This window comes from Loxodonta africana, unplaced genomic scaffold, assembly GCF_030014295.1.
Source record: "Loxodonta africana isolate mLoxAfr1 unplaced genomic scaffold, mLoxAfr1.hap2 scaffold_128, whole genome shotgun sequence".
Taxonomy (NCBI): domain Eukaryota; kingdom Metazoa; phylum Chordata; class Mammalia; order Proboscidea; family Elephantidae; genus Loxodonta; species Loxodonta africana.
Genome location: NW_026974888.1, coordinates 207,653 through 234,583, shown reverse-complemented (window position 1 = coordinate 234,583; position 26,931 = coordinate 207,653). Strand labels below are relative to the sequence as shown.

Sequence of the window (26,931 nt, the reverse complement as noted above, 5' to 3'; positions counted from 1 at the left end):
CTGAGGGTTAGGCCTATATCTGTTCTTCCCTGTCTCAGTAAGCCACAATCAGCCCCACCACTCTGACACCAGGAAACCGCGAGGGCTCAAGGCTGCGGCGTGGGACACTGGCTCTGGAAGCGGTCCCTGCTGCAGCGTGGCTTTCGCTCCCCTGTCACTCAGGTCAACTCCTTAGTTCTGTGTTTGATGGTCAGGGTTTGTAGATTGTCCTTTATGTAATCAGTTCACTTGTTTTTTTCGAGTCTTTGTTTCAAGAGGGATAAGCGGAATCTTCTACCTAGTCAGCCATCTTGGTCCTGCCCCCGTGTCTGCCTCTTTATGTGATTTGATATTGACTGTTGTCTCTGAGCAATCTATAAGTTATTGTATTAGTTTATTTTATGCTTGCTTTTTGTATCCTAGCTTCTTGCTTTGTTTAGTTTTGGTATTCCCAAATAAGCTGCTTGAGTGCGGTAGGTTGATTATTTTCACCTTTGAAGCTCTAATGTACTATCACCAGATGGCTAGCACTGTTACCAGGTATATGAGCCTAGGAGTTCATTTACTTTTCTTGTATGGATTCAACTCAGGTGCCCAGGTAGTTGGTCATAAAGTGTAAGGTACAGGCTCTGTCCTACCGTCTTAAAGGGGCAGGGGTTATTGGTGTAGGCAGAAGTATCTGGCTGCAGTAGGGGGTCAGAGTCTGATCAAGGCAGGGGTCTGACAGCTGTCCTCTGAGTGTCTGTGAGGAAAGCGCATCCCTGTTCTGTAGAGCACACGGGTGGGTTCTGCAGAAGAGCGATGGGTACCCAATGCTTTTGGTTGTAAGTTCTGGGAGGTACTACTTATCCTTGGAGCCCTGTCACAGGTGGCCAGGTATTGTGGGTGGAGCCAGCAGTCCTTAGGCCCCTGATGTGGGTAGGTGAAGACCCTGTTTAATAGGCAAAGCGGTGTCAAACATCAAACACCCATCTTTCCACCGTCCAGCTGAAACAGTTGCAGTCTGGCAACAAGGGCCTATTCTCCTGAAATGGGCCCACACAGGTCCATGCTGGGGTGAAAGGTATTCAAAGCCCATGGACTGTTTGTACCTGAACAAGAGCTGCTTCTGTCCTGAGCTCCCCAGCTTAATTGAGATGGCAGATTATCTTTCCCCCAGTTGTGAACTTATACCTTCTTCAAGGACGGAAAAATGGCTCAGAGTGTTACCAGGGCCTATCTCAGGCCCAGGGAAGTTGACAGCCACTGAAGCCGGCTTGGGGGCTGGGGGCGTAGTAAAATAAACACAAGTAATTAGCTTTTGCTGAGAGTGCCGTTCTTCTCTTGCTCTGGAGGTGTGAGTAGTCTGTGCAACTTGCTGTCCTTCCCTGAGCTAAACGCCTGTGGAACACCACTGCCAGCCCCACTGCAGTCGCTCCAGGGAACGGTGCCTGAGGGTTCCTGGCTGTTCAGGTCCAGTAACTCCTCTCCACTTCTGAATAGTCTCTCCCTCCCCCTGCCGCTGAGTCCATTTTGTAACTTTACCTTTGATGTTCAGGGCTCCTAGCTTGTCATAAATATAATCGCTTTACTTGTTTTTTCTGGTCGTTTTTGTAAGAGGGATCACTGGCGGTGTCTCAATACTCAAAACTTCATCATTTCTTCCTTTCACTTTAGCTACTCGACATTCAAGAGCAACGTTCAGAGTCTCTTCCGACATCCGTTTTGGTCTTTTCTTTCTTTCCTGTCTTTTAAAGGATCTCTTGCTTTCTTCATGTGTGATGTCCTTGATGTCATTCCACAACTCGTCTGGTCTTCAGTCGTTAGTGTTCAACACGTAAAATGAATTCTTGAGGTGGTCTCTAAATACAGGTGAGATATACTCAAGGTCATACTTTGGCCCCTTTTGACTTATTCTAATTTTCTTCAGTTTCAACTTGAACTCCCATTTGAGCGATTGACAGTCTGTTTCACAATTGATCCCTGGCCTTGTTCTGACTGATGATGTGAGTTTTCCCATCTTCTCTTTCCACAGATGTAGTCAGTTTGATTCCTGTGTGTTCCATCTGGTAAAGTCCACGTGTATAGCTGCCGTTTATGTTGGTGAAAAAAAATATTTGCAGTGGATGAGTCACTGGTCTTACAAAATTCTTTCATGAGATTTCTGGCATCATTTATTTCAGCAATGCTGTATTTTCCAACTACTTTTCCTTCTTTGTTTCCAACTTTAACATTCTAATGACCAGTAATTATCAATGCATCTTGATTGCATGTTTGATCAATTTCAGGCTGCAGAAGTTGTTTAAAATCTTCAATTTCTTTATCTTTGGCATTAGTGGTTGGTACATAAATTTGAATAGTCATATAAACTGGTCTTCCTTGTAAGTGTATGGATTTTAGCCTATCAGTGACAACATTCTACTTCAGGCTAGATCTTGAAATGTTCTCTTTGATGATACGTAACGTCATTCTTTTGACTCTGGTGGAATATCCATGTTTGTAAGACTGCTCACAGACTGTTTGACCAGAGAGTTTTCTGGTACTGCAACATCTACCACTAATCTCTGTGATCCGTTTGAATTGGCATAATAAGAATAGTGCTATAGATTTCTTCCAAATACAGAAAACATAATTATGAAAATGTTCTTGCTATTGATTATATTGTTTACCAATCTGTTCGTATGGGATTTTTGGTACTTCACTTGAAAAATGAGTCCAAGGTACTGTGATGTGATTGTTTACTTTGTGTGGCCTTTCTAGCCATGGTCTTATAACATCCACCCTGGTGCTTGGGCAGGACTGTGTGATAGGGTAATTGTGGCTCACCAAGGGGATTGTTTAGTTTTCCCTTCAAAGAGAACCAGTTCCAGAGCAAAGAGGAGGATTCAACTCCCATCAAGGAAGAACAGCCAAGAGCCGAGTGTATATTATGGACCTGAGATCCCTGCACTGAGAAGCTCCTAGAAGCAGGAGACTGAGATAGAGAGAGGAAGCTGTAACCCTGAAGATGGTAAGATGCCATGGCAGGAGAGACCAAGCAACAGGGACCTGGCTATAGGAGATGATGGCCCATGGAGAAGGAAAGCTGAGTGCCTTTGGAGAGAGGCCGGCCCAAGGCCAGGCAGAGGCACGCCTATGAGCACAGGAGGGAAGAGGCTGTCCTGATAGAAGAACTGTATTCTGAGTGTCTTTGAGCCTGAGCTATAACTCTTACTTCCCTAATAAACCCCATAATCGTGAGTATGGACTGTGAGTTCTGTGTGGCCATTGCAATGAGTTATTGAACCCGGCAGAGAAGTAGGGAGTGCTGTGTGAGGGACAGTTGGTGTCAGAGTTAGTGAAGATGGTGGAGAGAGGATAGTTTTTCACCAATGCCTTCAATGCAGCTTCGATTTCTTCCTTTTATACCATCAGTTCTTGATCTTATGCTACCTCTTGAAATGGTTGAAAATTATCCAGTTCTACTGCAGTGGCTGTATTAATATCAGACAAATTATACTTCAGAAAAAGGAGTATTATTGGGAATAAGTAGGGACATAACATAATAAAGGTTCAATTCTCCAAAAAGATACAACAATCCTAAATGTGTACGTGTCTAACAACAGCGCTCCAAAATACAAAAACTAATAAATCTGAAAGGGGAAATGGACAAATACGCATTTATAACTGGTATCAGTACTTTTCTATCAATAATTAATAGAGCCCTGCTAGTTGAAGTCCAAAGCATCTGTATGAACCACTCATGGATGTCTATGTGTGTGTGTATGTATGTCTGTGTATGTGCGTATGTATGTATATAGTATAAAGAGAAGTAATACAGAAATAAACATAGATACATGTTGTAGTCCTTGGGAGGTACAAACGGTTAATGCATTCAGCTGCTAACCAAAATGTTGGAGGTTTGAGTCCACCCAGAGGCACTTCGGAAGAAAGGCTTGGTGATCTACTTTTGAAAAATTAGCCATTGAACTGACACACTTGTGTGTCAGTACTACTCTGACACACATGAGGGGAGGGGTCACCATGAGTCAGATCAGCTTGATAGCAATCGAATGATTTTTTTATGCATTCTGCCAATGTTTGTCTTTTAATTGGTATCTTAGGCTGGGTTCTTTAGAGAAGCAAAACCAGTGAGGTGTATATATATATATTTATATATAAATAGCTTTATATCAAGAAAATGGCTCACGAGGCTGTAGAGGCTGGTAAGTCTCAAGTCCATGGGTCAGGCTTGTGGCTTCTCCTGACTCACATAGATGCAGGGACTGCAGAACTCAAGATCTGCAGGTCATACAACAGGTCTGTGGCTCACAGGCTGCACAGGCTGACAGATCTCAAGATCGGCAGGTAAGCTGGCAGGCCGCAGCTCACAGACTGCGGAGGCTGATGAATCCCAAAATTGGAAGGTAAGCTGAGAGTTCAAGTCCCAAAAACTTGAGATCAGATGAAGAGGAGCCAGCTGCAGAACTCAGAGTGAGCAAAAGCTCAAGAGCCTTGCCAGAAAGTCCACCTATATTGGATGCAGTCCACACCCCTGAGGAAACTCCCTTAGATCTGATTGGCTACTCACAGCAGATCCCATCATGGACGTAATCACATTATATCACATCTCATCATGGAAATGATTGCATCGTTATACGACTGCTAAACTACATCATAACTGGCAAAGCACTGAGAATCATGGTCCAACAAAGTTGACACACAACTTTAATGATCCCAATTGTGAATTTAATCTATTTAAATTTAAAGCGATTAATGATAAGGAAGGACTTATGTCTTCTACTTTGTAGTAGGTCATATACGTATTTTGTTTCTCATTTTCTTCACTACTGTCCACTTTTGTGTTTGACTGATTTTTTTCAAGTGTACAATTTTGATCCTCTCCTTATTTCCTTTCCTTATATTTTTTAACTTCTTAGTGGTGACCATGAGGATTACAATTAATATCTTATGTTTATAACAATCTTCTTTTAATTAATACAAATTTAGCTTCAACAGTATAGAAAATACTGCTTTTATTCAGCTCAGTTACCTCCCCTACTTACGTTGCTGTTACAAAAATTGCATCTTTATACATTGTCCATTAAGAGAGATGTGTAAGTATTTTTATGCATTTGTGCTTTAAATCATATATGAGAAAAAGAGAGGCGTGATATAAAAATATTACTGACTTTGTTTTATCTAAGTAGTTACCTTTACGGAGTCTTCGTTTCTTTTTATGGCTTCAAGTTACTGTCTAGTGTCCTTCCGTGCCAGCCAGGATGATTCCCTGTAGCATTTCTCATAAGGCAGTTCTGCTACTAACACACTCCCTCAGGTTTTGTGTATCTGGGCATGTCTTAATTTCGCCTTCAATTTTGAAAGATAGTTTTGCTAGATATTGACATCTTGGTTCATAGTTTTGTTTCTGTATTTTTTTTCCAGTACCTTAAATACATCATCCCACTATTTTCTTGTCTCAATGGTTTCTGATGAAAAATCAACAGTTAAACTTGTTGAGACTCTCTTGTACCTTAGGAGTCACTTATCTCTTGCTGCTTTCAAGTTTCTGTCTTCGTCTTTTGACATTTTGATTATGTCTGTCTGTGGATATCTATGTATTTACTGTCCTTTGAGTTTATTGAGCTTCTTGGATATCTAGATGACATTTGGGAAACTTCCAGTCATTACGTTTTTAAATATTCTTTCTGTCCTTTCATCTTTCTTTCCTTTCTGGGACTCCCTTAATGAGTATATTGGTATGCTTGATGTTGTCCCGCAGGTCCCTTAGGCTCTGTTCATTTTCTTCATTCTTTTTCCTTTATGCTCCTCAGTTAGAACAATTTCAGTTGTGCTTTTTCAAGTTTACATTTTCCTGCTTTCTTGCTCAAATCTGCTGTTGAGCTCCTCTAATGAAATTTTTATTTCAGCTATTCTACTTTTCAGCTCTATAATTTCTATTTGGTTCTTTTGTATAATATTTCTTTATTAATATTTTCTACTTGTTCATAACATTCTTCTCTTGGTTTCCTTTTTTTGTGTGTGTGTCTATGGTTTGTTTAGCTCTTTGAGGAAATTTAAGACAATTGGTTTAAAATCTTTGTCTAGTAATCCCAATATCTGTGTTTCCTTAGGGATGCTTTCTGTTCATTTCTCTTCCTTCTTTCTTCTTAACAAATGAACCATCCTTTTCTTTTTTCTTTTTATGACTTAAAATAGTGTGTTGCAAACTGGATATCTTAAATATTATAATGTAACTCTGGAAATCAGATTCCCTCCTGTCATTAGGGTTTGCTTTTTTTTTTTTTTAATTGTTGAGGGCCAGTCATCCATTTGCTCAGTGATGTTTCCAAACTATTTCTGCAAAGATTGTATGTCTTCTCATGTGTGGACACTGAAGTTCTGTTCTGTTATCTCATCAGTCAGTTCATGACATGACAGTGCTTTCTTTAAATGCTTCTAGCCAAAAAGGAAAAGTAACATTATCCCAGTCTTTGCAGATTGGCTCCGAACTGGTGCGTTCTTTCAATGCTAAGCAAGAGTGCCTAAAACTCTGCCCTAGCCTTCACTTCCTGCCCCCATGGAGCCCAAAGATCAGCCAGAGGTGCAAGCCTAAAGCTTTGTCAGGATCTTTATGAGCATGTCTTCATCCTTAGGCAAGAACATTGCACTTCAGATTCCTCAGTATATGTGGTAGCCTTTCAAAGCCCTTAAACCACCAACCATTGTCCTCTCAGCCCCCTTTTTTCCAAGCTTTTGGATGTCTCTGCTGTTTTCTCTGTCCTTCATCCTTTGACCCTGGAGGTAGGACCAATTCTTTGAGCTTCGTACTCCTGAGTTTCCATCACATCATACATTTTTTCTTGTGTGCTGTTGAGTGAATTCTGACTCATAGTGGCTATAGGATGGAGTAGAACTTCTCCAAAGGGTTTCTAAGGCTGTAATCTTTATGGAAGGAAACGGTCATATCTTTCTCCTGTGGAGTAGTTGGTGGATCAAATCAAAAGGTTTAACAGCTGAGTGCTTAACCACTGCACTAGTGGGGCTCCTTTTGACATCATGCATCATAATAGATTTTTAACACACCCCTCAGAAACATAGAAGTCCATAAATTATCAAGGATACAGAAGATTTAACATGTATAAAAATACCAAATTGATATATGTGTATGTGTGTGTATTATCTAACCATGAAAGAATATACATTCATCTCATGCACATACATAGTGTTTATAAAAATTAACTGTATACTGTGTTATAAAGCAAGTCTCAACAAATTTCAAGAGTCTGCAATAATATAGAGGATACTATGTAAGTACACCATAATTAAAAAAAAAAAAAAACATCTTAGAAAAAGAAAATACAAAATCTCCATGTGCTTGGATATTTTAAAATACTATGAGTCAAAAAAGACATCATAATGAAAATTAGAATACATTTTGAAGTGAACAATTATGAACATAGTGCATATAAATATTGGTGCAGTACAGACAATATAATATAGGAAATCTATAGCCTTAAAAATATAATTGGAAAGAACAAATCTTGAAAAATAAGTGAGTTAAACATCCATTCAAAATGTTGGGAAAAAACCAGAAACAAACATTCATAGGAATTTTTGTTTCTGTTAATGATTGAATACATGCAACAGACGATCAACAAAGACTAAAGTTCATTCTTAGAAAATGCTAGTAAAATTGACAAACTTTAGGCAATATTGATCAAGTGAAAAAGAATGAAGATATAAAAAACGAATATCAGGAATTAGAAAGAAAATGACTACAGATCTTGCAGAACATAAAGATAACGTGAGAATGTTATGAACCGTATTAGCCAATAAATTTGCAAATTTAGGTAAAGTAGGCAAACGTATCATACCATGTAAGTTAATAACAACGATTCAAGAAGAAACAGGAAGCAAAAGTAATTCCACAACTGTTAATACAATTGAATTAGAGCTCAAACTATTCTCAAAAAGAAAACTTCATGTCAGATGGCTTTTCCTGCAAATTCTGCCAAATATTCAAGAAATATTTCACAAATTCTTCAATATAAAATGAAATATATACCCAAACTCATTTTATAAAGCTTGTAGAATGAATATTGATACCAAAACCTGACAAGAGCAGCAGAAGATGGGAAAATTACAGGGCAATGTCACTGATGAACATAGATGCAAAATATAAAAATAAATAGGCAAAACAAATCCAGCAATACTCTAAAGAAGAATATATTATGACCAAGTTGGGTCTATCCCAAGAATTCAAGGTTAGTTTAACAGTCGAAAATGAATCAGTATAATTTGCCATATGTACAGGAAAAATAAATGTGATTATATTAATAGGTGTAATAAAATAAGTATTTGATAACCTTCAGCATCCACTCATGTTTTTTAAAAGAACATCTAGCATGCCATGAGACCAGAAGAACCAGAAGGTTCCCAGCTGCTGTCTCTGAACATTTTGATCAAAGAGTCCATAGAAAAGCCCTGATGAAAAGGGGGAAAATGCAGAACAGAATTTCAAATTCTCATGAACCCTAGACTTTTTGGAGCCACTGAGGGTGAATGAACTCCTGAAACTATTGCCGTGAGATAATCTTTAAACATTACACCAAAAGCATTCCCTTGAATCATCTTAAAACCGAAGTATGAAAAAGAAAAAACCAAACTGTTGCTGTTGATTCCGACTCAGAGACTCTGTAAGACAGAATAACACTGCCCCATAGAGTTTCCAAGGTGCAGGTGGTGGATTCAAACTGCTCTTCTTTTGCTTGGCTACTGTATCACTTAACCACTGTGCCATGAGGGCTCCAGAACATAAGCTTACTTAACTAATAAAAATGGTCTACCTTGAGCATATGCTCTTTTAAGAACTGTCTACATGGCATCAGATTGACAACAGCTACTGAAAAGATTAGATAGAAACCTTAAGGAGCAGTGGGTTTATGTTAATGACAGAGGAACAACTCAGAAAAGGAGGGTAAGAATGGTTGCACAACTTCAAGAATGTAGCCAGCTTTATTAAATTGTACAGGTAGAAACTGTTGAGTTGGTGTATTTTTTGCTGCATATATTCTCAACCACAAAAAATACATTTACAGGTAACAATTAACAAAAAATATCAAGGAGAGCTAAATATTTTGAAAATAAGACAGAGTTGCATGTGAGGGAATGAGTGGGGTGAGCTGTTTTAGATTAATAGTCAGTAAAGGCTTATGGGAGGAGGATATTTGAGGAGATAACTGACCTATATCAAAGGAGAGAATAGCTGTATGAAGTTCTGAAGGGAGGGATATTGCCAATAAAGGAAAGAGTTGTTTCTGAGGCCCTTAAATAACCAAGTGTTTTGGCACGTTTGAGGAAGCTCAGGAAATAAGTCATGGCTAGTGTGGAGTGAACTGAGGGAAGACTGTTAGGAAATGAGGTTAGTATGGTGAGCAAGCCCCGCATCATGAAAGACCATGGGAAGGATTTGGGAATTTTTCCTAATTGCCATGAGAAGCCACTGAAATGATGCTGTTATGTAGATTGTAAGAGGGAAGATCAGTGCATGGAGTCCAGTTTTAACCAAGAGATGATGGTGGCTGTAAGGTGGAGGTAGTGAGAAGTGGATAGAGTCAGGATTTATGTTAAGGTAGTGCCAAGAGTCCAGAATATGTCAATGGATTGGATGCAAGATTTGAATAAAGGAGAGAAATCAAGGATGATTTCTAGGTTTTTGTCCTGAACAACCCAGAGGATAGTGAGAACATTTGCTGAGATAAGGAAGACTGGGGAGGTAGATAAGACACTTGGACGAAGAATTTTATTTGAACCACATTAAGTTTGAGATGCCTAGTAGACATTCAAGGGGAGATGTGAGGTCAGCCATTGGTGAAGGAACAGGGCAGAGTATGTATATGAGGGTATCCTAGGGCTCAGGTGGAATCGACTGCCATGAATTGGCTCAGATAACCTAGACAGTGAGAAGTGATGAATGATGTTACTTAAACAGGGCATGGAAATCAATGAAAAAGGTGTGGGAGTGGCAGGGAAGCTAAGGTAGAGAAGTTTCTCTCTCCCTAAACCTGATTAGCTGGATTTGAAGACATCATAAGTTCCTGCATGAGAAATATCCAGCAAATTACCAGTTGATTTAATAAATTGATAACAAAGTCCACCTTTCAGCCAAAGATTGAAAAACAAACAAACCAATTGCCGTCTAGTGAATTCTAACTCTTAGCAACCCTATAGGACTGAGTAGAACTACCCCATACGGTTTCTAAGGAGCAGCTGGTGAATTCAAACAGCAGACCTTTTGGTTAGCAGCTTAGCTCTTACCCACTGCACCACCAGGACTCAGACCAAGAATAACACACGTGAGGAACTTACTCCTTAGTTCAATCAAGTATGTAGAAATTGAAATTTGTAATTTTGGAGATTCCCCTCTTTTTTTTCAAAATGGGGGGGCATTGAGATGGAGGATTTTCCCATGCCCACCATCCTAAGGGATTTAATTAACCCATAGTTGAGACATTGTAAACATCTTAAGAAATTATTACCTTTGAGAAACTTGAGGGTGAGTAGGCATATCACCTGGCTCCTCTTAAACTCCTTTTAAAAACCTGACTTGAAGACTCACCTGCCTTTTTGAATAAGTGCCAGCTTGAATAGGCAGGGTTCAGGGAATTGCCAACCAAAGGTATGGTTTCTCCAGAGGCCTCCAAGGGGTGTAAAAGAAGAGCGGAGCCAGACCCCGTGCTTGGGACACACCCTTGGTAGGAAATATTTGAGTGTGTGTGTGGTGAGGGGAGCACTGGGTGTGGGAGAGTGGGGTGGGTGGGTAATAGGGAAATGCCTGTTTTTTTTTTTTAAGAAACAGTTTTTTACTTTTTTTTTTTTTTTAATTACAATGAACAGTTCAGTGGAGACACATTCCTTATCTGCAGGGGCTAGTGGAAGTGCTGATAGCTGAGAATGTAGCCTGCTCCCCAAGTGCGAGTTGGCATTTTGGAGAGAAAACTTGATGTTTGGAGCACTGACTGGCCCTGCCTTTTCTAAATAATTAAGGGTGGTGGGGTGGTGGTAAGAGAAAGAGGATGGTCTATGAACACTGACCCTGGAAAATTAACCCGAGTGTGTGGGTTGTGGATAGCAGGAAAAGAACATCACCCGCAAATGACAGCAGTGCCTTTATTTATTTATTTATGCTTCTTTTTAGTTCTGAGTTGTTTTTAAGCCAGAAATTAATGGGGCCACCATGAATTTTCAGAGAATGAGTTAAGTGTTTTAAATATTGCAAAGATTTACTTATATATGCTGTATATGAGAAAAGTCCTTACAGTTATAGGGAGGAGAAAGAAAGTATATTCAGGAATTAAATTTTCACAGTTCTCTGAATTCTTATATTTCTCCTGTTGTCCATTTTTCTTTTTTTGTCCTTCATCCACCCCTTCCACCTTGACCCACTGTCTTCATCATCTAGTGCTGCCATAACAGAAATACCATGAGTGGATGGCTTTAACCGAGAGAAATTTAATACCTCACATTGAAGTAGGCTAATAGTCCACATTCAAGGCATCAGCTCTAAGGGAAAGCTTTCTCTCTCTTTCGGCTCTGGAAGAAGGTCCTTGTCCTTAGCCTTCCCATGGTCAAGGAGCTTCTCAGGTGCAGGGACCCTGGGTCCAGAGGACATGCTGTGCTCCTGGTGCTGCTTTCTTGATAGTCTGAGGCCCCCAACTCTCTGCTTGCTTCCCCTTTGTTTTATCTCTTGAGAGATAAAAGGTGGTGCAGGCCACACCCCAGGGAAAGGTGACCTGAGTGAGGGTGGTCTTACAATCCCACCCTAATCCTCTTAAAGTAAAATTACAATCACAAAATGGAGGACAACTACACAATAGTGGGAATCATGACCTAACCAAGTTGAGACACACATTTTTTAGGGTCATAATTCAATCCATGACACCCACCAAACCAATCTTGTCACCATCAAGTTGATTCCAACTCATAGAGACCCTAGTTGATTTGAACTCATAGAGACCCTATAGCATAGAGTAGAACTATTCCATAGAGTTTCCAAGGACTAGTTGTTGGATTCGAACTGCTGACCTTTTGGTTAGCAGCTGAGCTCTTAACCACTATGCCACCAGAGCTCCTCTTGATCCACAGTCCACCCTAATTCACCACTGTGTTAGAAACTAAGGTTTTGCTACTCTGAAATAAGAACCTTTTACTATGCTTTTGTGTTAGTGGTTGCTTTTGGTACGTCTTTAAGCACTGAACAGTTACCTCATACCCGTTAAAAACCCATTGCCACTGAGTCTATTCCAACTCATAGCGGCCCTATAGGGCAGAGCAGAACTGTGCCATAGACTTTCCAAGGAGCGCCTGGTGGATTTGAACTGATGACCTTTTGGTTAGCAGCCGTAGCTCTTAAACAGTACACCACCAGCGTGGGAGGGGTTTAACTGATGACACGATGTCTGGGCTCCAAGGGAGATGGAATGGATGTGCAGGAGAAGGGCATGCAGAGTCTGCCTGTATAGTCCCCAGAACTCTGTTCAAGATCATAACACACCTCAGTAATCACTTGAATCTAAACATACAACTTTAACAGTTGATGTAAATGACTTTACACATGAATTTTGGAACTCAACTCTTTCTCAATGGAAGTTCCTTCAACCTAGCCGTTTGTTTGTATTCCCTTAATAATTATGAAAGCTAACAATTATTGTGTTCATTCCGTGTGTAAGGCCTTTTTCTAAGTGCCTTGTGTGTTTTATTTAACCTGCGTAACAACCTTTTGAATAAGACCCATTTTAGAAATGGGAAACTGAGGCAGTGAGAGGTAAAGTAATGTGCCCAGATCACCCAGCTGATAAATTGAGTTAGGATTTAAACCCAGGCAGTTTGTTTCAGAATTTGCTTATGTAATCACTGTACATGACAGTAGTGAGCCCTAGTGGCTCTGTGGTTAAAGAACTTGGCTGCTAACTGAAAGGTCAGTGGTTCGAACCCACCAGCCTCTCTGTAGGAGACAGATGTGGCAGTCTGCTTCAGTGAAAACCCTATGGGGCAGTTTTACTCTGTCCTTTGGGGTCACTGTGAGTTAGAATCGACTTGATGACAGTGGGTTTTGGCACATAATACTAATGTGCAGTGTATTCTCTATGCCGTGTATATGTTCGGAAACTAATTTTCCTAACATTTATGCCATATATAGATTACCAATCCAGTTGCCGTTGAGTAGATTTTCACTCATGACGACCCCGTGAGTTTTCAGAGTAGGACTGCCCTCCATACGGTTTTCAATAGCTGTGACTATTTGGAGGTAGATTGCCAGGCCTTTCTTCCAAGGCAACTCTGAGTGTATTTAAACTGCCAACCTTTCAGTTAGTAGCTGAGCACTTAACTCTTTGTGCCACCTAATACATATATATACTAGGAGGTTTTCCTCCTTATTTGTACTTTAACGTTTTTTAGACTCTTACGAATACTTGTTCCTGGCAGTGAACTGGAGGCTAAAGAACAGAATAGGCACATGTAACCCTCTCTCACCTTCTCCCATCCCTCTTTCACAGAGATGAAATGAAAAGGAATTAATGAAGACAGATCACTGGATTAGGGCCCATACTCAGGACTATAACAGCATGGGGGGTTTCTCCTGTCACTTCAGTTCTTGTTCAGGAATTGGTACCTGCTTTTTGTGAATCACAAAGACCAGTGCTGTATATCAAGCCATTTAGATTTGGGGTATGGAGCAGTGATTTAAAAAAATTAAATTTTATTTTCAGAGATTTTTTCTAATAATTGTTTACATTTATTTATTTATTTTTAAAGTTAGACCCTGCTTTATTTTAGAGAGGAACAAACTTTCAAAGTTTTTAAGCAAACATTGGTCAGGGCTGGGCTTTTTTTTTATATTAACTTTTATTGAGGTTCAAGTGAACGTTTACAAGTGAAGTCAGTCTGTCACATATAAGTTTGTATACACCTTACTCCGTACTCCCACTTGCTCTCCCCCTAATGAGTCAGCCCTTCCAGTCTCTCCTTTCGTGACAATTTTGCCAGCTTCCAACTCTCTCTATCCTCCCATCCCCCCTCCAGGAATTGGCACCTCCTTTTTGTGAATCACAAAGACCAGTGCTTTATATCAAGCCATTTAGATCTGGGGTATGGAGCAGTGATTTAAAAAAATTAAATTTTATTTTCAGGGATTTTTTCTATTAATTGTTTACATTTATTTTAATTGTATATTCTAAAACCCCTACAAAAAGGCATGAAATAATTGTTTAAATTTTAATTCATATGGGTCAAAATGTATGTTAAACTACCTATCGTCACCTTCACAGTCGTTGTTATGTTTGAGCCAATTGTTGTGGCCACTTGTTACCAAGTATGACCTGCTTCTCCAGGGACTGACCTCTCCTGACAACATGTCCAAAATATGTGAGATGAAGCCTCGCCATTCTTGCTTCTAAGGAATATTCTGGCTGTACTTCTTTCAAGACAGATTTGTTCATTCTTTTGGCAGTCCATGGTATATTCAATATTCTTTGCAAACACCGTAATTCAACGGCTTCAATTTTTCTTTGGTCTTCCTTATTCATTGCCCACCTTTCGTGTGCGTATGAGGCGACTGAAAGCACCATGGCTTGAGTCAGGCGCACATTAGTTTTCAAGGTGACATCTGTACTTTTGAACACTTTAAAGAGGCCTCTGGCAGCAGATTTGCCCAATGCAATGTGTCGTTTGATTTTTTGACTGCTGCTTCCGTGGGTGTTTATTGTGGATCCAAGTAAAAATGAAGCCCTTAATGACGTGAACATTTTCTCCGTTTATCATGATGTTGCTTATTGGTCCAGTTGTTAGGCTGTTAGTCTGTAGTCTATGATCTTCATCAGTAAATGCTTTAAGGCCTCTTCGCTTTCAGCAAGCAAGATTGTATCATCTGCATATCTCAGGTTATTAATGAGTCTTCCTCCAATCCTGATGCCTTATTCTTCTTCAGACCAGCTTCTCAGATTATTTGCTCAGCATACAGGTTGAATACATATGGTGAAAGGATACAACGGTGATGCACACCTTTCTTGACTTTAAACCATGCTGTATTCCTTGTTCTGTTTAGATGACTGCCTCTTGTTCTATGTACAGGTTTCTCATAAAAACAGTTAAGTGTCCTGGAAATCTCATTCTTCCCCATGTTATCCATAATTTGTTATGAGCTGGAGTAGGTCTCAGAAATAATGTACCATTTCTTCCAGTTGGTTGTGCACGGCTGCCTACTTCCCTAGGTGGTAGCAGCTAAGGCCTGTCTCAGAAACACTCTCCTCCCCACTTAGCATGAGTTTTCACACTGTTCCATCTTCTTTCCCGTGTGTGTCTCCTGCCCTCCTCAGTGGCTGGGGAAAATGATAGTAGTCCACTGATGAGATTTATTCTTTTATTATACTTTATTTTATTATTTGTTTTTATAACATAGTTCTGTTAAAATCAAGGGTAATAAAAATGTTTGTATGATGGAAGTGGATAATCCCATCCACTGTGTCCATCTAAAGTTTCATGAGAAAACTGTACCCACAACAGAGGGCTCCCACTCCTCTGGCTCACTGTATTTTCTCCTTGTTTATTTGCTCTTCCCTCTTTCCTGATGGATGCATGGGACCACTGAGCTTCAGGACTCCACAATTCTGCTTTTCATACCAGTGTTACTGTAATCTTGGGTTCATGGGCTGCCTTGCCACAGATTTACTCATTCTGTTTCTGTTAATTATTTCATTACTTAAAAATCTCTCATGAATTTTTCCAGAAGTACATTCTATTCCTCAAAAACTTGGAAGCAATGGGAAAGTATGCAAAAAAAAAAAAAAAAAAAACAAGAAAACATACGTAATGCATCGAATAAATTATTAACGTTCCGATATGTCTATTTTTTGGCTTATATTGGCATGTATGTGTATTAGAGTCTCTGGTTGATGCAAATGGTTAATATCTTGAGCTGCTGACAGAAAGTTGGAGTTCAGGTCCACCCAGAATTGCTATGAAAGAGAGGTCTGGCAGCCTACTTCCGAAAACTCAGCCATTGGAACCCCTATGGAGTACAGTTCTACTCTGGCACACTGGTGTCGTCATGAATCAGAACTGACTCAATGGCAACTGATTTTATGTGTGTATTAGCACACACAGTTATGTGTATTAACACAGATATTATATCCTGATATTTTCATTCAACATTAGTCTTTTCATGGTAATTTTTTTTTGTTTTTTTTTAATGAGGGCATTAAATTACTTTATAATATTCTGTGTGCATGTAGTATATGTTTTTTAGCGATTTGACTATAGTTGCAATAATGTGCATGTTTCTAGTAATCTTTAAGCTATACTTACATCTTTTTAACATACATCTCTGCCATTAAATCTCTGTTTAAGTGTTGTTTAACACTCATTACGCCTAAGGGATGGTCTCAGAAGTAGCCCTGATCAATTTTTCTCCCTCTTACTCATGAAGCCCCTTAATGTATTCCAAGGTATCAACTACGAAGGATTTTACGTACTTATCCTTTGTTTATTTTTCATTCACTCAGTATATTCCATGGGCCAGAAGTAGTCTATGTTATGCAGATACAGTGGTGAAAGGTACACACTGTCCCTGTCCTCATGAGGGGGACAACCCAGTGCAGGTGGGAGGAGCACTGGGGAAATGCAGCTGAGAGCAAGGACAGACAACCCTCCAGGAACCACACTGGACTTCAGAGAGGCTTGTTGGCTGCTGTTCACCTGGCAGGCTTCTAGATACCAGAGTACCCTTGGGCTTGGTGCCTGCTCCTCTCTCTGTTGACACCCTCTCTCTAGGATGCCTCAGTGAGTTTACTGCTGTCTATTTGTAGCTAAGGACCTGAGGTTTATACCTCCATCCATTCAAACTCCTCCTGGGTCCAGACTCATGTATTCAAATGTCAGCTTAACTCTCTGTATTGACCTCTTTATGCATTATAATGATACATTCCTCATATGGCCATCATGAAAAGCAAACATGAAAGAAAAAGCACAGGAGTGCCTGGCACCAGGGTAGGTACTCAATGAACATTAGCTGTTGGTATTATTCTTGACATCTCCATGTGGGGTGAAATTTTATTTTCTGACATCTCCATGTGGATATCTAACAGCTGCACCATGTTATCTAGGCTATGAAAAATTCTTGGTTCCAACCACCATTCCGTTCTTATCGATGAATTTCTCAAGGCTTCGGTGATGGGAGTGTGTGTTTTTCCACACAATGGACATGATTAGGAATGGTAGGCCAGGTCCTGCACAATAAATTGCTCCAACATTCCTATGGGTGACCACTGAGGCAAGTTTCAGCCACTGAATGTAGCAAAAAATTGGAACTACTCTCAGCTGTTCATGTGAGTACTCTCAATCCAGAAAATCTGGTAAATCAACTGTTAGGGATTGAATTGTGTCCCTCCAAAATGTATGTGGAAATCCTAACCCCTGTACCTGTAATTCTGACCTTGTTTGGAAATAAGGGGCCTGCTTTTATTATGTGAATGAAGTCATACCAATGTAGGGTGGGTCCTAAGCCTAACTCTTCTTAGTTATAAAAGGAGCAGAATACACACAGACACAAACAGGTGAAAAGGAATACAGACAAAGAAGACAGATGCTTCTAGAAGGCCAGGAACACAAATGATTGCTGGGATCTACTAGAAGCTGAGGTAGACAAGGAAGGACCTCCCACTACAGCCATGCCCTGAATTCGAACTACTACCTGCTAAACTGTGAGAAAATAAATTTCTGTCCTTTAAAAGCCATCCAGTTGTGTTATTTTTTGTTATGGAGGGACTAGGTAACTAAGACACATACCCGTTCTTATAAGTTCAGCCCAGTGCAGAATAATTTTCTTCCCTTCTTGGTCTAGCCCACCCGAACCTGCTCTTTCCCTATCAGTGTCCTTTGCTTTCACCTAAGAGCTATGACAGAGTCAGCTTGATGCTGATGCATTGAAATTTCAATTTATTTTTTATTTATGATTACTATTAATTCCAATATTTTCTACGGTTTTCAATGGAGACAGTCCTATAATCTATGAATAGCAGTTATACTTTTTTTGTACTAGCTTACACTTCCAGTGTTAAATGTTTAATAAAAATAATGATAGAAGCATCCTTATTTTATTGTTTATTAATTTTAAAGAGAATGTCCCACACGTCACCATGAACTATCATGCTAGTTGTAGTTTTCCACGTTCGGGAACTCCTTTTCTGTTCCATGTTTGCTCCTAGTCCTTATCTCTCCGTGTGATTGGATTTTATCAACCTGCTTTGCCCCCATCTCTTGAGGTGAGCATATGTCTTCTCTTCTTTCACCTATGCATGTGGTGAATGAAATTACTAAATCTTTAATGTTCACTCAAATTTGTATGCCTACAATAAACCGCCTTGATCATGGCATGTTACCTGGTTTACCCTTTGCTGGCATCTTATGTAGGGTTTTGCATCTCAGTTACTGAGGGTGCTTGTCCTCTAACTCTTCTTCTACCTTCCTTCTCTAATTTGTTATCATTTTTAAACTAGCCATAAGGATCAAGTTAGGGAAGTGCCTCATGGTTTTCTAATCTCTGTTGACTATGTACAAGATTAAAATTACTGTTTCTTGCATGTTTGCTGGAACCTGACTGGAAACGATCTAGGTCTGCCATTTTCTTTGTAGGGAGATCTTGAACTACTGACCCATTTTATTTAGTGGTTAAAGGCCTCTTCTGGTGCTAATTTACTTGTAAAAAATTCTGATGCATGTTCTAGATTGCTCGAATCTCATCTTTAAATATGGATTATCAGGGCTTGTAGCCTCACGCAAGCCAATTAATCAATCCCAGATTTCCCCAAAGTCAGGCTCTGCAACTATTCCTGGTACCAAATTCCCTCATCTAAGACTTATTTGCAAAGAAAGAGACAACAGTATGCTATCTACGCAGTTGTGTATCCCGCAGCCTTCTTGAGTCCATAAGGTGAGTTTTCTAATACTTTTTTTGTAATTGTTCTTTTTCTTAATTTTTTTCCTTTTTTCACTGCCAACGCCCCCCCCCCGCCCCAGTCTAGTAGTTTTAAAGTTGTGCGTTTCAGGTTCAAGTCTGTAATCCAGCTGGGATTCTGTGTGTGCTGCATGTGTGCATCAAAAGAACACGCTTCTAGAAGCAGAAAGCAGGCAGTGCGACTGTTGGGTGGTTGGCGGGGCGGGGGGAGGGGAGCTACTGCCCAGAGAGGGCGCCCGAGGGAGGCAGGAGATGCCGGGCTGCCCACCGCAAGCCTGCAGACTCCAAGGAGGCGGAACCTGCGTGCGCCATGAGCCTTTTGAGACAGGCCGAAGCCCGCCCAGCCGGGTGCTAACCTCGCACCCGCCAGGCTTGCGGGTTCCCCCAGGACTAGGGGAAGCCTAAGGCCAAGGAGGGCAAGACCTAGGGTCTGGACCTGGGAACTGGTTCTGCCACGTGTGATCGCAGCACTTATGCTGGGAAGGGGGGCAGGAAGCATATCGCAACGTGCGTCCGGACGATGACCCAGAAGGGCAGGAGTTGTGGTCATCCACGGACTCTGCGTCTGCATATGGACGCCCCCAGGGTGCAATTCCAGGAGCAGAAGGCAAAGCCACAGAGGCCACAGTGCACCTCGCCGATGCTCCCCAGGGGCATTGCCCCAAATTTGGGAATAGTCCTTTCTCTGGGCTAGGGACTTTGTTTCCTCCATTGTCATCACTGACTGTGAGCAGACTCTTGTCTAGGCAGACTAATGAGGAGTTATCAAAATGAGCTTCAAAGTCCGGATTTGAGTTAAGGATCATAAATTAACACAGAGAAATACAACTTTAGCAATAAGTGCCTGCTTGAATCCCAAGTTGCCTGAAAACACGGAATTTCAGTCTTTCAGCTCCTCTGCTAATCTAGGGACTAAGAACAGGATCTCACTGGAGCTCAAAGATGTGGGGCACTGGGAATACTCCTGGGTCTGTCTGCTCATGGCTGATTGCCTGATTCCCAGTTTTATTATACAGCTTAAATACAGACCAGAAGAGGAGTTTGGGGCTTGACACCTGACATCTTAACACCAGTTCCTGTTTCTTGAGGAAGGAAGAGGTAAAATAAATCAGCGTTTACTGTTTCCTTCTCCATCCCCGGAAGTCCTGATGAAGACCCTCTCAGGTAAGGATTGACAGGGAGTGGCTTGGTTTACTATTCAACTTTGTCCTTCAGTAACTTTGTTTATGTCCTGCATGTAAACTATTGTGCATTGAGAAGCATTCTTATTCTTGTGCAGAAGGACTAGACCTCCTGCAGAATGACTATATTGTGCCTCCCTCCGGCACCCCTGTCTGCGCAGCACCCCCCAACGCCAACTGCCCAACCGCCTCTCTCCTGGCATTCTGCTTCTAGAAGCATGTTCTTTTGATGCAGAGATGCAGCACACACAGAATCCCAGCTGGATTACAGACTTGAACCTGAAGACCTTATGCAGAATGACTATTTATGAACCACTAAGCTCAGTACTAAAGCAGGTACTTACCCCTCAGAGAAGGCCCTGGGGGAGGTTGACACCTGCATTCCCCAGTGCTCCTGCTGCTCTAGAAGTGCCTGAAATGCCTCTCTGGGAAAGGCCTTCAGAGTAGGCTCATGGCCCACGTGGGAATTCAGGCCTATTTTTCTGTTAGAACATCTCATTTCGCTCTGAAAATGTTATTATCCAGTTTATTCACCAGGCATGAGTACAGACATCTCATATTTTCAAAATTAATCCCATTCTCTAATACTAATTTGCCACCAAGAGTATATTCCAAAGTTTTTCCAATAGGCTAGAAAGTCTTTGCAAAGAGGAGAGTCCTGTGCCATGTTGTGCAGTGACAACAGGGTTGGCATAATATGTTTACCGAGATACCTACCACTTTTTTTTATTTTTTATTGTGCTTTATTTGAAACTTTACAGAGCAAATTACTTTCTTGTTCAACCATTTATACACAATTGTTTTGTGACATTGTTTGCAATATTCATGATGTGTCAATATTCTCCTCTGCTATTTTTTTTTTTTTTTTTATGCTCCAGTTCCCCGTTTCCATCCGCCATGATTCCTGTTCTGTCCTGCCCTCTTTTCTGTGCTTTTGGGCCGGTTTTGTACTTTTGGTCTCATACACATGATTGAACTAAGAAACACTTTCTTCACGTGTGTTATTGTTTGTTTTATAGACCTGTCTAATCTTTGGTGGAGGGCGAACTTCCGAAGATACTTTCGACTTTGTTGCTTTCCATAATTCCTGAAATTCCAAGCCTGCCACCTGAAGAACTTCCTTTAGTGTTTCATTTAGAGCAAGTCTGGTGGCGATGAATTCTCTTAAGCGTCTTTCACCTGAGAATGTCAATATTTTTCCTTTACTCATGAAGGAAATAACAGCCTATAGAACACTGGGTTAATGTTTCTTTTCTTTCAGTGTTGAAAAAATGTTGTTTTCACAGCCTTTTGGCCTCCATGGCTTCTGCTGATGAATACAGAGTCATTCCAATTGTTTCTCCTGTGTGAAATGAGTTGTTTTCTCTCTAGCTTCTTTGAAGATATTTTCTTGGTCCTTGTTATTCCACAATTCACAATGAGGCATTTGGGCATAAAATTATGTGAGTTTAACTTGTTGGAGTTTGCATAGCTTGTTGAATCTGTAAGTTTATGTCTTTCAACAAATTGGGAAAGTGTTGAGCCAGTATTTCTTCAGATACTTTTTTCTACACCACATATTTTCTCTACACCGTATGGAATTCCAATAAATAAATGTTAGATATTTTTGAATTTTTTTGAGGCTCTGTTCATTTTTTTTCAATATTTGTTCTCTGTTTTCAGATTGGATATTTTCAATTGAACTGTTTTCATCTCATTGATCCTTTTGTCTGTCAACAGCATTCTGCTGTAGAGCTGATCAAGTGAATTTTTTATCTCTATTTTTCTGTTTTTCCTGTCTAAAATTTTCATTTGTGAATGCTTTCTATGTATTTTTCTATTTTTCTAAGTTGTGGCTGTTACTTCTTTGGGCATGGTTAAAGTAGCTTTTTAAAGTTTTTGTCTGTGATTCCAAGACTGTGTCTTACTTCAATCTTACAGAAAATGTCGATGTTGTTAGTTTTAGGAATCACTTGACCCAGTTATGTTCAGGCTGCAGGTTCTTTCCCAACTTCTGTATGCTGTGGCTCAGATGTCAGTTCAGATTTTGAAGACTTTGCAGTGATATTTGGATGTAATCTATGGGAGTGTCACTCAGTCTGGGACCTTGTTGGTGTTCTAACCCATAATGCAGTTCTCAAAGGATTGATCTACTTCTTAGGGTCACAGCAAAGCATATGCAACTGTGGGAGTGGGGGGCGTATGAAAAACAACTTTATGGTATCCCTCTCTTGAGCCGCCTGGTCTTTGTCTCTCTGAGGCTCTCTGATGTCTGAGCAGCTACCTTCCTGGTCCACTGGCAAGAATGTTGGGGCTTTAATCTCTTCATTCTGCTGTGCAATTAAGTGACTGGGTCTGCCTATGAGGCCAAATAATGGTAAGATGGAGAAAATGTAACAGAGATTCCTGTACATTATTTGGTCCTTATATACTTAGGTCAGAGAGAAGGCACACTGTTTCTGGTGATACTTCGAAACAGGTATGGAGAAAAAGGCATTAACAGGTCGATAGCTGCATACTAGGTGTTAGGGATTAAATTCTGTCTTCCCAAAATGTATATATCAGCTTGACTAGGCCATGCTTCTCAGTATTGTGCGATTATCCACCATTTTGTCAGCTGATGCGATTTTCCAATGTATTGTAAATCATACCTCTATGAAGTTAATGATTGAGGATTTGAAGCAGTTATGTTAAGGAGGCAGGGCTCAGTCTACAAGATTAAGTTGTGTTTTAAGTCAATCTCTTTTGAGATATAAAAGAGAAAAGAGCAGAGAGACAGGGGGACCTCAGTACCACCAAGAAAGAAGTGTCAGGAGCAGTGCATCCTTTGGACCTAGGATCCCTGTGCTGAGAACCTTCTTGTCCAGGGGAAGATTGGTGACAAAGACCTTCCCCTAGGAGTGACAGAGAGAAAAAGCCTTCCCCTGGAGTTGGCACCCCGAATTTGGACTTATAGCCTCCTAGACTGTGAGGGAATAATTTTCTTTGTTAAAGTCATCCGTTTGTGGTATTTCTGTTACAGGAGCACTAGATATCTAAGACACTAGGTACCAGGAGATGTACATTTCCCAGCTCTTTCACTCCCAGGGACACTATGACTAAGTAGCCAATGCCATAAATCCATGCGAGCAGACTGTTCTGATTACTGCTTTGACTCTACTGTCTGTTATGGTAACCACACCCACCTTGTCTTTGTTGATTGAGTGCCACCACTTGGCTGCTACCACCACGGGGTCCAGTCAACTGCATTGTAGTCAGGTGTCTTCATTCAGTTAGGGCAGTTCTCACTGTGGACTCTTACTTACATAAAAAAGCAACCACAGAAGTCTTCAATAATGCTGGGGCTTGCTTCCCAAATTTATACCTCACTGCTATGGTAAAAAGAGAGCCCTCTGGGCACTCCGTGTGTGGGTCTGTGGGTCCAGCCTAATAAATCCATTCTGACATGCCAATTTCCCTCAGCCTTTGGTTACCTTCTCCTACAGTATACCATGGCAGATCTGCCATTTCCACTTGATTTATTGTAGGCCACCACTTAATCCATGCTTCAGTAAACCAGCCAAATAAACTATGAGATCCTTTTCTAACCTCTCAAGCTGAAACACTGAATGAAGAATCTATGCTTCCTGGGTCTATATCAATAAACTCAGACTAATCCACCTTTATGTTGCTTGCACCATTATCCCACACCCATAATAGCCATTCCCACACATGTTCACCAGGTTTCTGTATGTATGTATGTATTAGAAAAATCAAGCAGTTCTTTTGGAGTTTAGCATACCTTCTCCTGGGTCACACTTTATAGTTCACGTTTTGGGGCTTGTTGGAACTGAAGTCTAGGTATAGGTCTAGAAGCAAAAATGGGTGGTGGCAGTGGGATGTTCAGCCGTGTCTTATATGGCATCTGCCTAAGGTGATGCCCCAGGCAATGCCCCAGACACCACCCCAGGAGACAACTGAAACAAGACACTTCAGGCACAGCTGGGATAATCTCATCAGATGGAGGTGGAAGGGATAATTGTTTTACTGGGAAGGGTGGCTTAGCCGGCAAAGTTAGAGAATCTCTTCAGATGGGAGTAAGAGGTCTGGTTCTGTTAGGAAGAGCGATTCAACAGAAATTGGAGGTTCATTGTCCCCCGCTTCCTGACTATCTGCCCATATGTCCTCATCCCGAGTTTCAGGATCCCATTTCTTCCCAATCAGTGCCCTCACTCTAACTTCAGAAACCATTTGAGGTTGGATATTCAACCGGCGCTTTAATTCAGTCACTCTTATGATAAGAATCTGAGTTTATTTTTGGCAGCATTAGCCTTGTTACTATAAGAAATATGGTTTTCTTTCTGGGCACAAGTGGCAGCTTTCAGATCTTGTATGTGGTGCTTGAGCTTTGAGTCCATTTCTTTCATTCACCAGTGTGGCTAGCAAAAGGAGGACCAACCAAGCAGCTTCCTTATTATTCTTATTCTGACAAAATTATAGAAAAGTATCAAATATGTAATCAGGCAGAGCCTTGTCTCTCACAAATATTTGATCCAGTTGTAGTAGTATTTTGCGTATTTCTATTGTCACCTCCCACCATGGATTAGCAATAGCCTATTTACTACTGGAGACAGTCATCAGTGCCTTTAAGACTAGCCAGACTTGAGAATCAATTCGGAAAACTCGTCCTTAAGATTTGGTTCCTCTGGAACCACTGTAGGTACCAAATGTCTTAGCCTGGGATCTCTAGAGATGCAAAACTGGTGAACAGAATATATATATACACACATATATATGAAAAAAAAAAGAGTGTGTGTATATATATGTGTGTGTATGTGTGTATATATATATATATATATATATATAAATTTTTTTTTAATATGGAAACCCTAGTTGCATAATGGTTAATAGCCAAAGCTGCTAACCAAAAGGTTAGCATTTCGAATCCACCAGGTGCTCCTTGGGAACTCTGTGGGGCAGTTCTGCTCTGTCCTGTAGGGTCACTATGAGTTGGAACCGACTCGACGGCAATGGGTATATACACACACACACACATATGCATACATACATATGTTAGTTGTTGGTGTTAGATGCCATCGATCCTGTGTAAAACAGAATGAAACACTGCCTGATCCTGAACCATCCTCACAATCATTGCTCTGTTTGAGCCCATTCTTGCAGCCATTGTGTCAGTTCATGTTGTTGAGTGCCTTCCTCTTTTTTTCTGACCCTCAGCTTTTCCAAGCATGATGAGCCTCTCCTGGGACAGGTCCCTCCTGAAAATATGTCCAAGGCACGTGAGACAAAGTCTCGCCATCCTTGCTTCTATGGTGCAATCTTGGTGTACTTCTTCCCAGATGGATTTGTTTATTCTTCTGGCAATCCATGGTATATTCAGTATTCTTTGCCAACACCATACTTTGAATGAATCAGTTCTTTGGTTTTCCATATTCATTGTCTAACTTGCTCAAGCATGTGAGGTGATAGAAAATATCATGGCTTCGCTCAGGCACACCTTAGTCCTCAAAGTGACATCTTTCCTTCACAACACTTTAAGGAGGTCTTTTGCAATAGATTTGCCCAATGCAATACATTGTTTGAATTCTTGACTGCTGCTTCTGTGGGCATTGATTATGGATTCAAGTAAAATGAAATGCTTGATGACTTCAGTATTTTCTCTATTTATCATGGTGTTGCTTACTGTTCCAGTTGTGAGAATTTTTGTTTTCTTTATGTTGAGGTGTAATCCATACTGAAGGCTGTAGTGGTTGCTCTTCATCAGTAACTGCTTCAAGTCCTCTTTACTTTCAGCAAGCAAGGTCGTATCAGCTGCATATCATAGGTTGTTAGTGAATCTTTCTCCAAAACTAATGCCATGTTCTTCTTCTTACAGACCAGCTTCTCAGATTATTTGCTCAGCATACAGATTGAGTAAGTATGGTGAAAGGATACCACCATGACACGTAACTTTCTGATTTTAAGCCACACGGTATCCCCTTGCCCTACTCAAATGACTGCCTCTTGGTCTATGTAGATATTCCGCATGACTACAGTTAAGTGTTCTGGAATTCCCATTCTTTGGTAAGCTATCCATAATTTGTCATGAGCCACACAGCTGAGTGTGCTTGTATAGTAAACAAAAATAGGTAAACATCTTAGTGATAGTCTCTTCTTTCAGCCAAGATCCATCAGACATCAGAAATGATATCCCACGTTCCATGTCTTCCTCTGTAACCAGCTTGAATTTTTGGTAGTTCCCTGTCTGTGTACTGCTGCAACTGTTTTTAAATTATATTCAGCAAAATTTTTCTTGCATGTGATGTTAATGACGTTGCTCGATAATTTCCGCATTGCGTTGGACCACCTCTCTTTGGAATGGGCACACATATAGATCTCTTTCAGTCATTTGGTCAGGTAGCTGTCTTCCAAATATATTGGAATAGACAAGTAAGCACCTCCAGCACTGCGTCCCTGTGTTGAAACATCTCATTTGGTATGCCATCAATTCCTGGAGCCATGTTTTTTGCCAATGCCTTCAGTGCAGCTTGGAGTTCTTCCTTCAGTACCATCAGCTCTTGATCCTATGCTACCTCCTGATATGGTTGAACGTCGACCAATTGTTTTTGGTGTATTGAGTCTTTGTATTCCTTCCATCTACTTTTGATGTTTCCTCTGTTGTTCGATATTTTGCCCATAGAATCCTTCAGTATTGCACCTAGAGGCTTGAATATTTCCTTCAGTTCTTTTAGCTTGAGAAATGCCAGGTGTTTTCTTCCCTTTTGGTTTTCTAACTCCAGATCTGTTCACATTATATTATCATACTTTGTCTTCTCCAGCTTCCCT

General features: G+C 40.6%; 1 long non-coding RNA gene across 2 annotated transcripts in view; it reads left to right on the top strand.

Annotated features, from left to right (window-relative positions):
* The window catches only part of LOC135229190 (uncharacterized), a 150,099-nt gene that overhangs the window by 12,846 nt on the left and 110,322 nt on the right, over positions 1-26,931 (top strand). The window contains exons 1-2 of one of the 2 annotated variants that reach the window (XR_010319962.1): positions 2,683-2,968; positions 19,966-20,113. This is a non-coding gene — a long non-coding RNA (uncharacterized LOC135229190). Of the gene's footprint in view, positions 1-2,682; positions 2,969-19,965; positions 20,114-26,931 lie in introns of those variants that run through there. The other variant, XR_010319963.1, reaches the window with a different exon arrangement.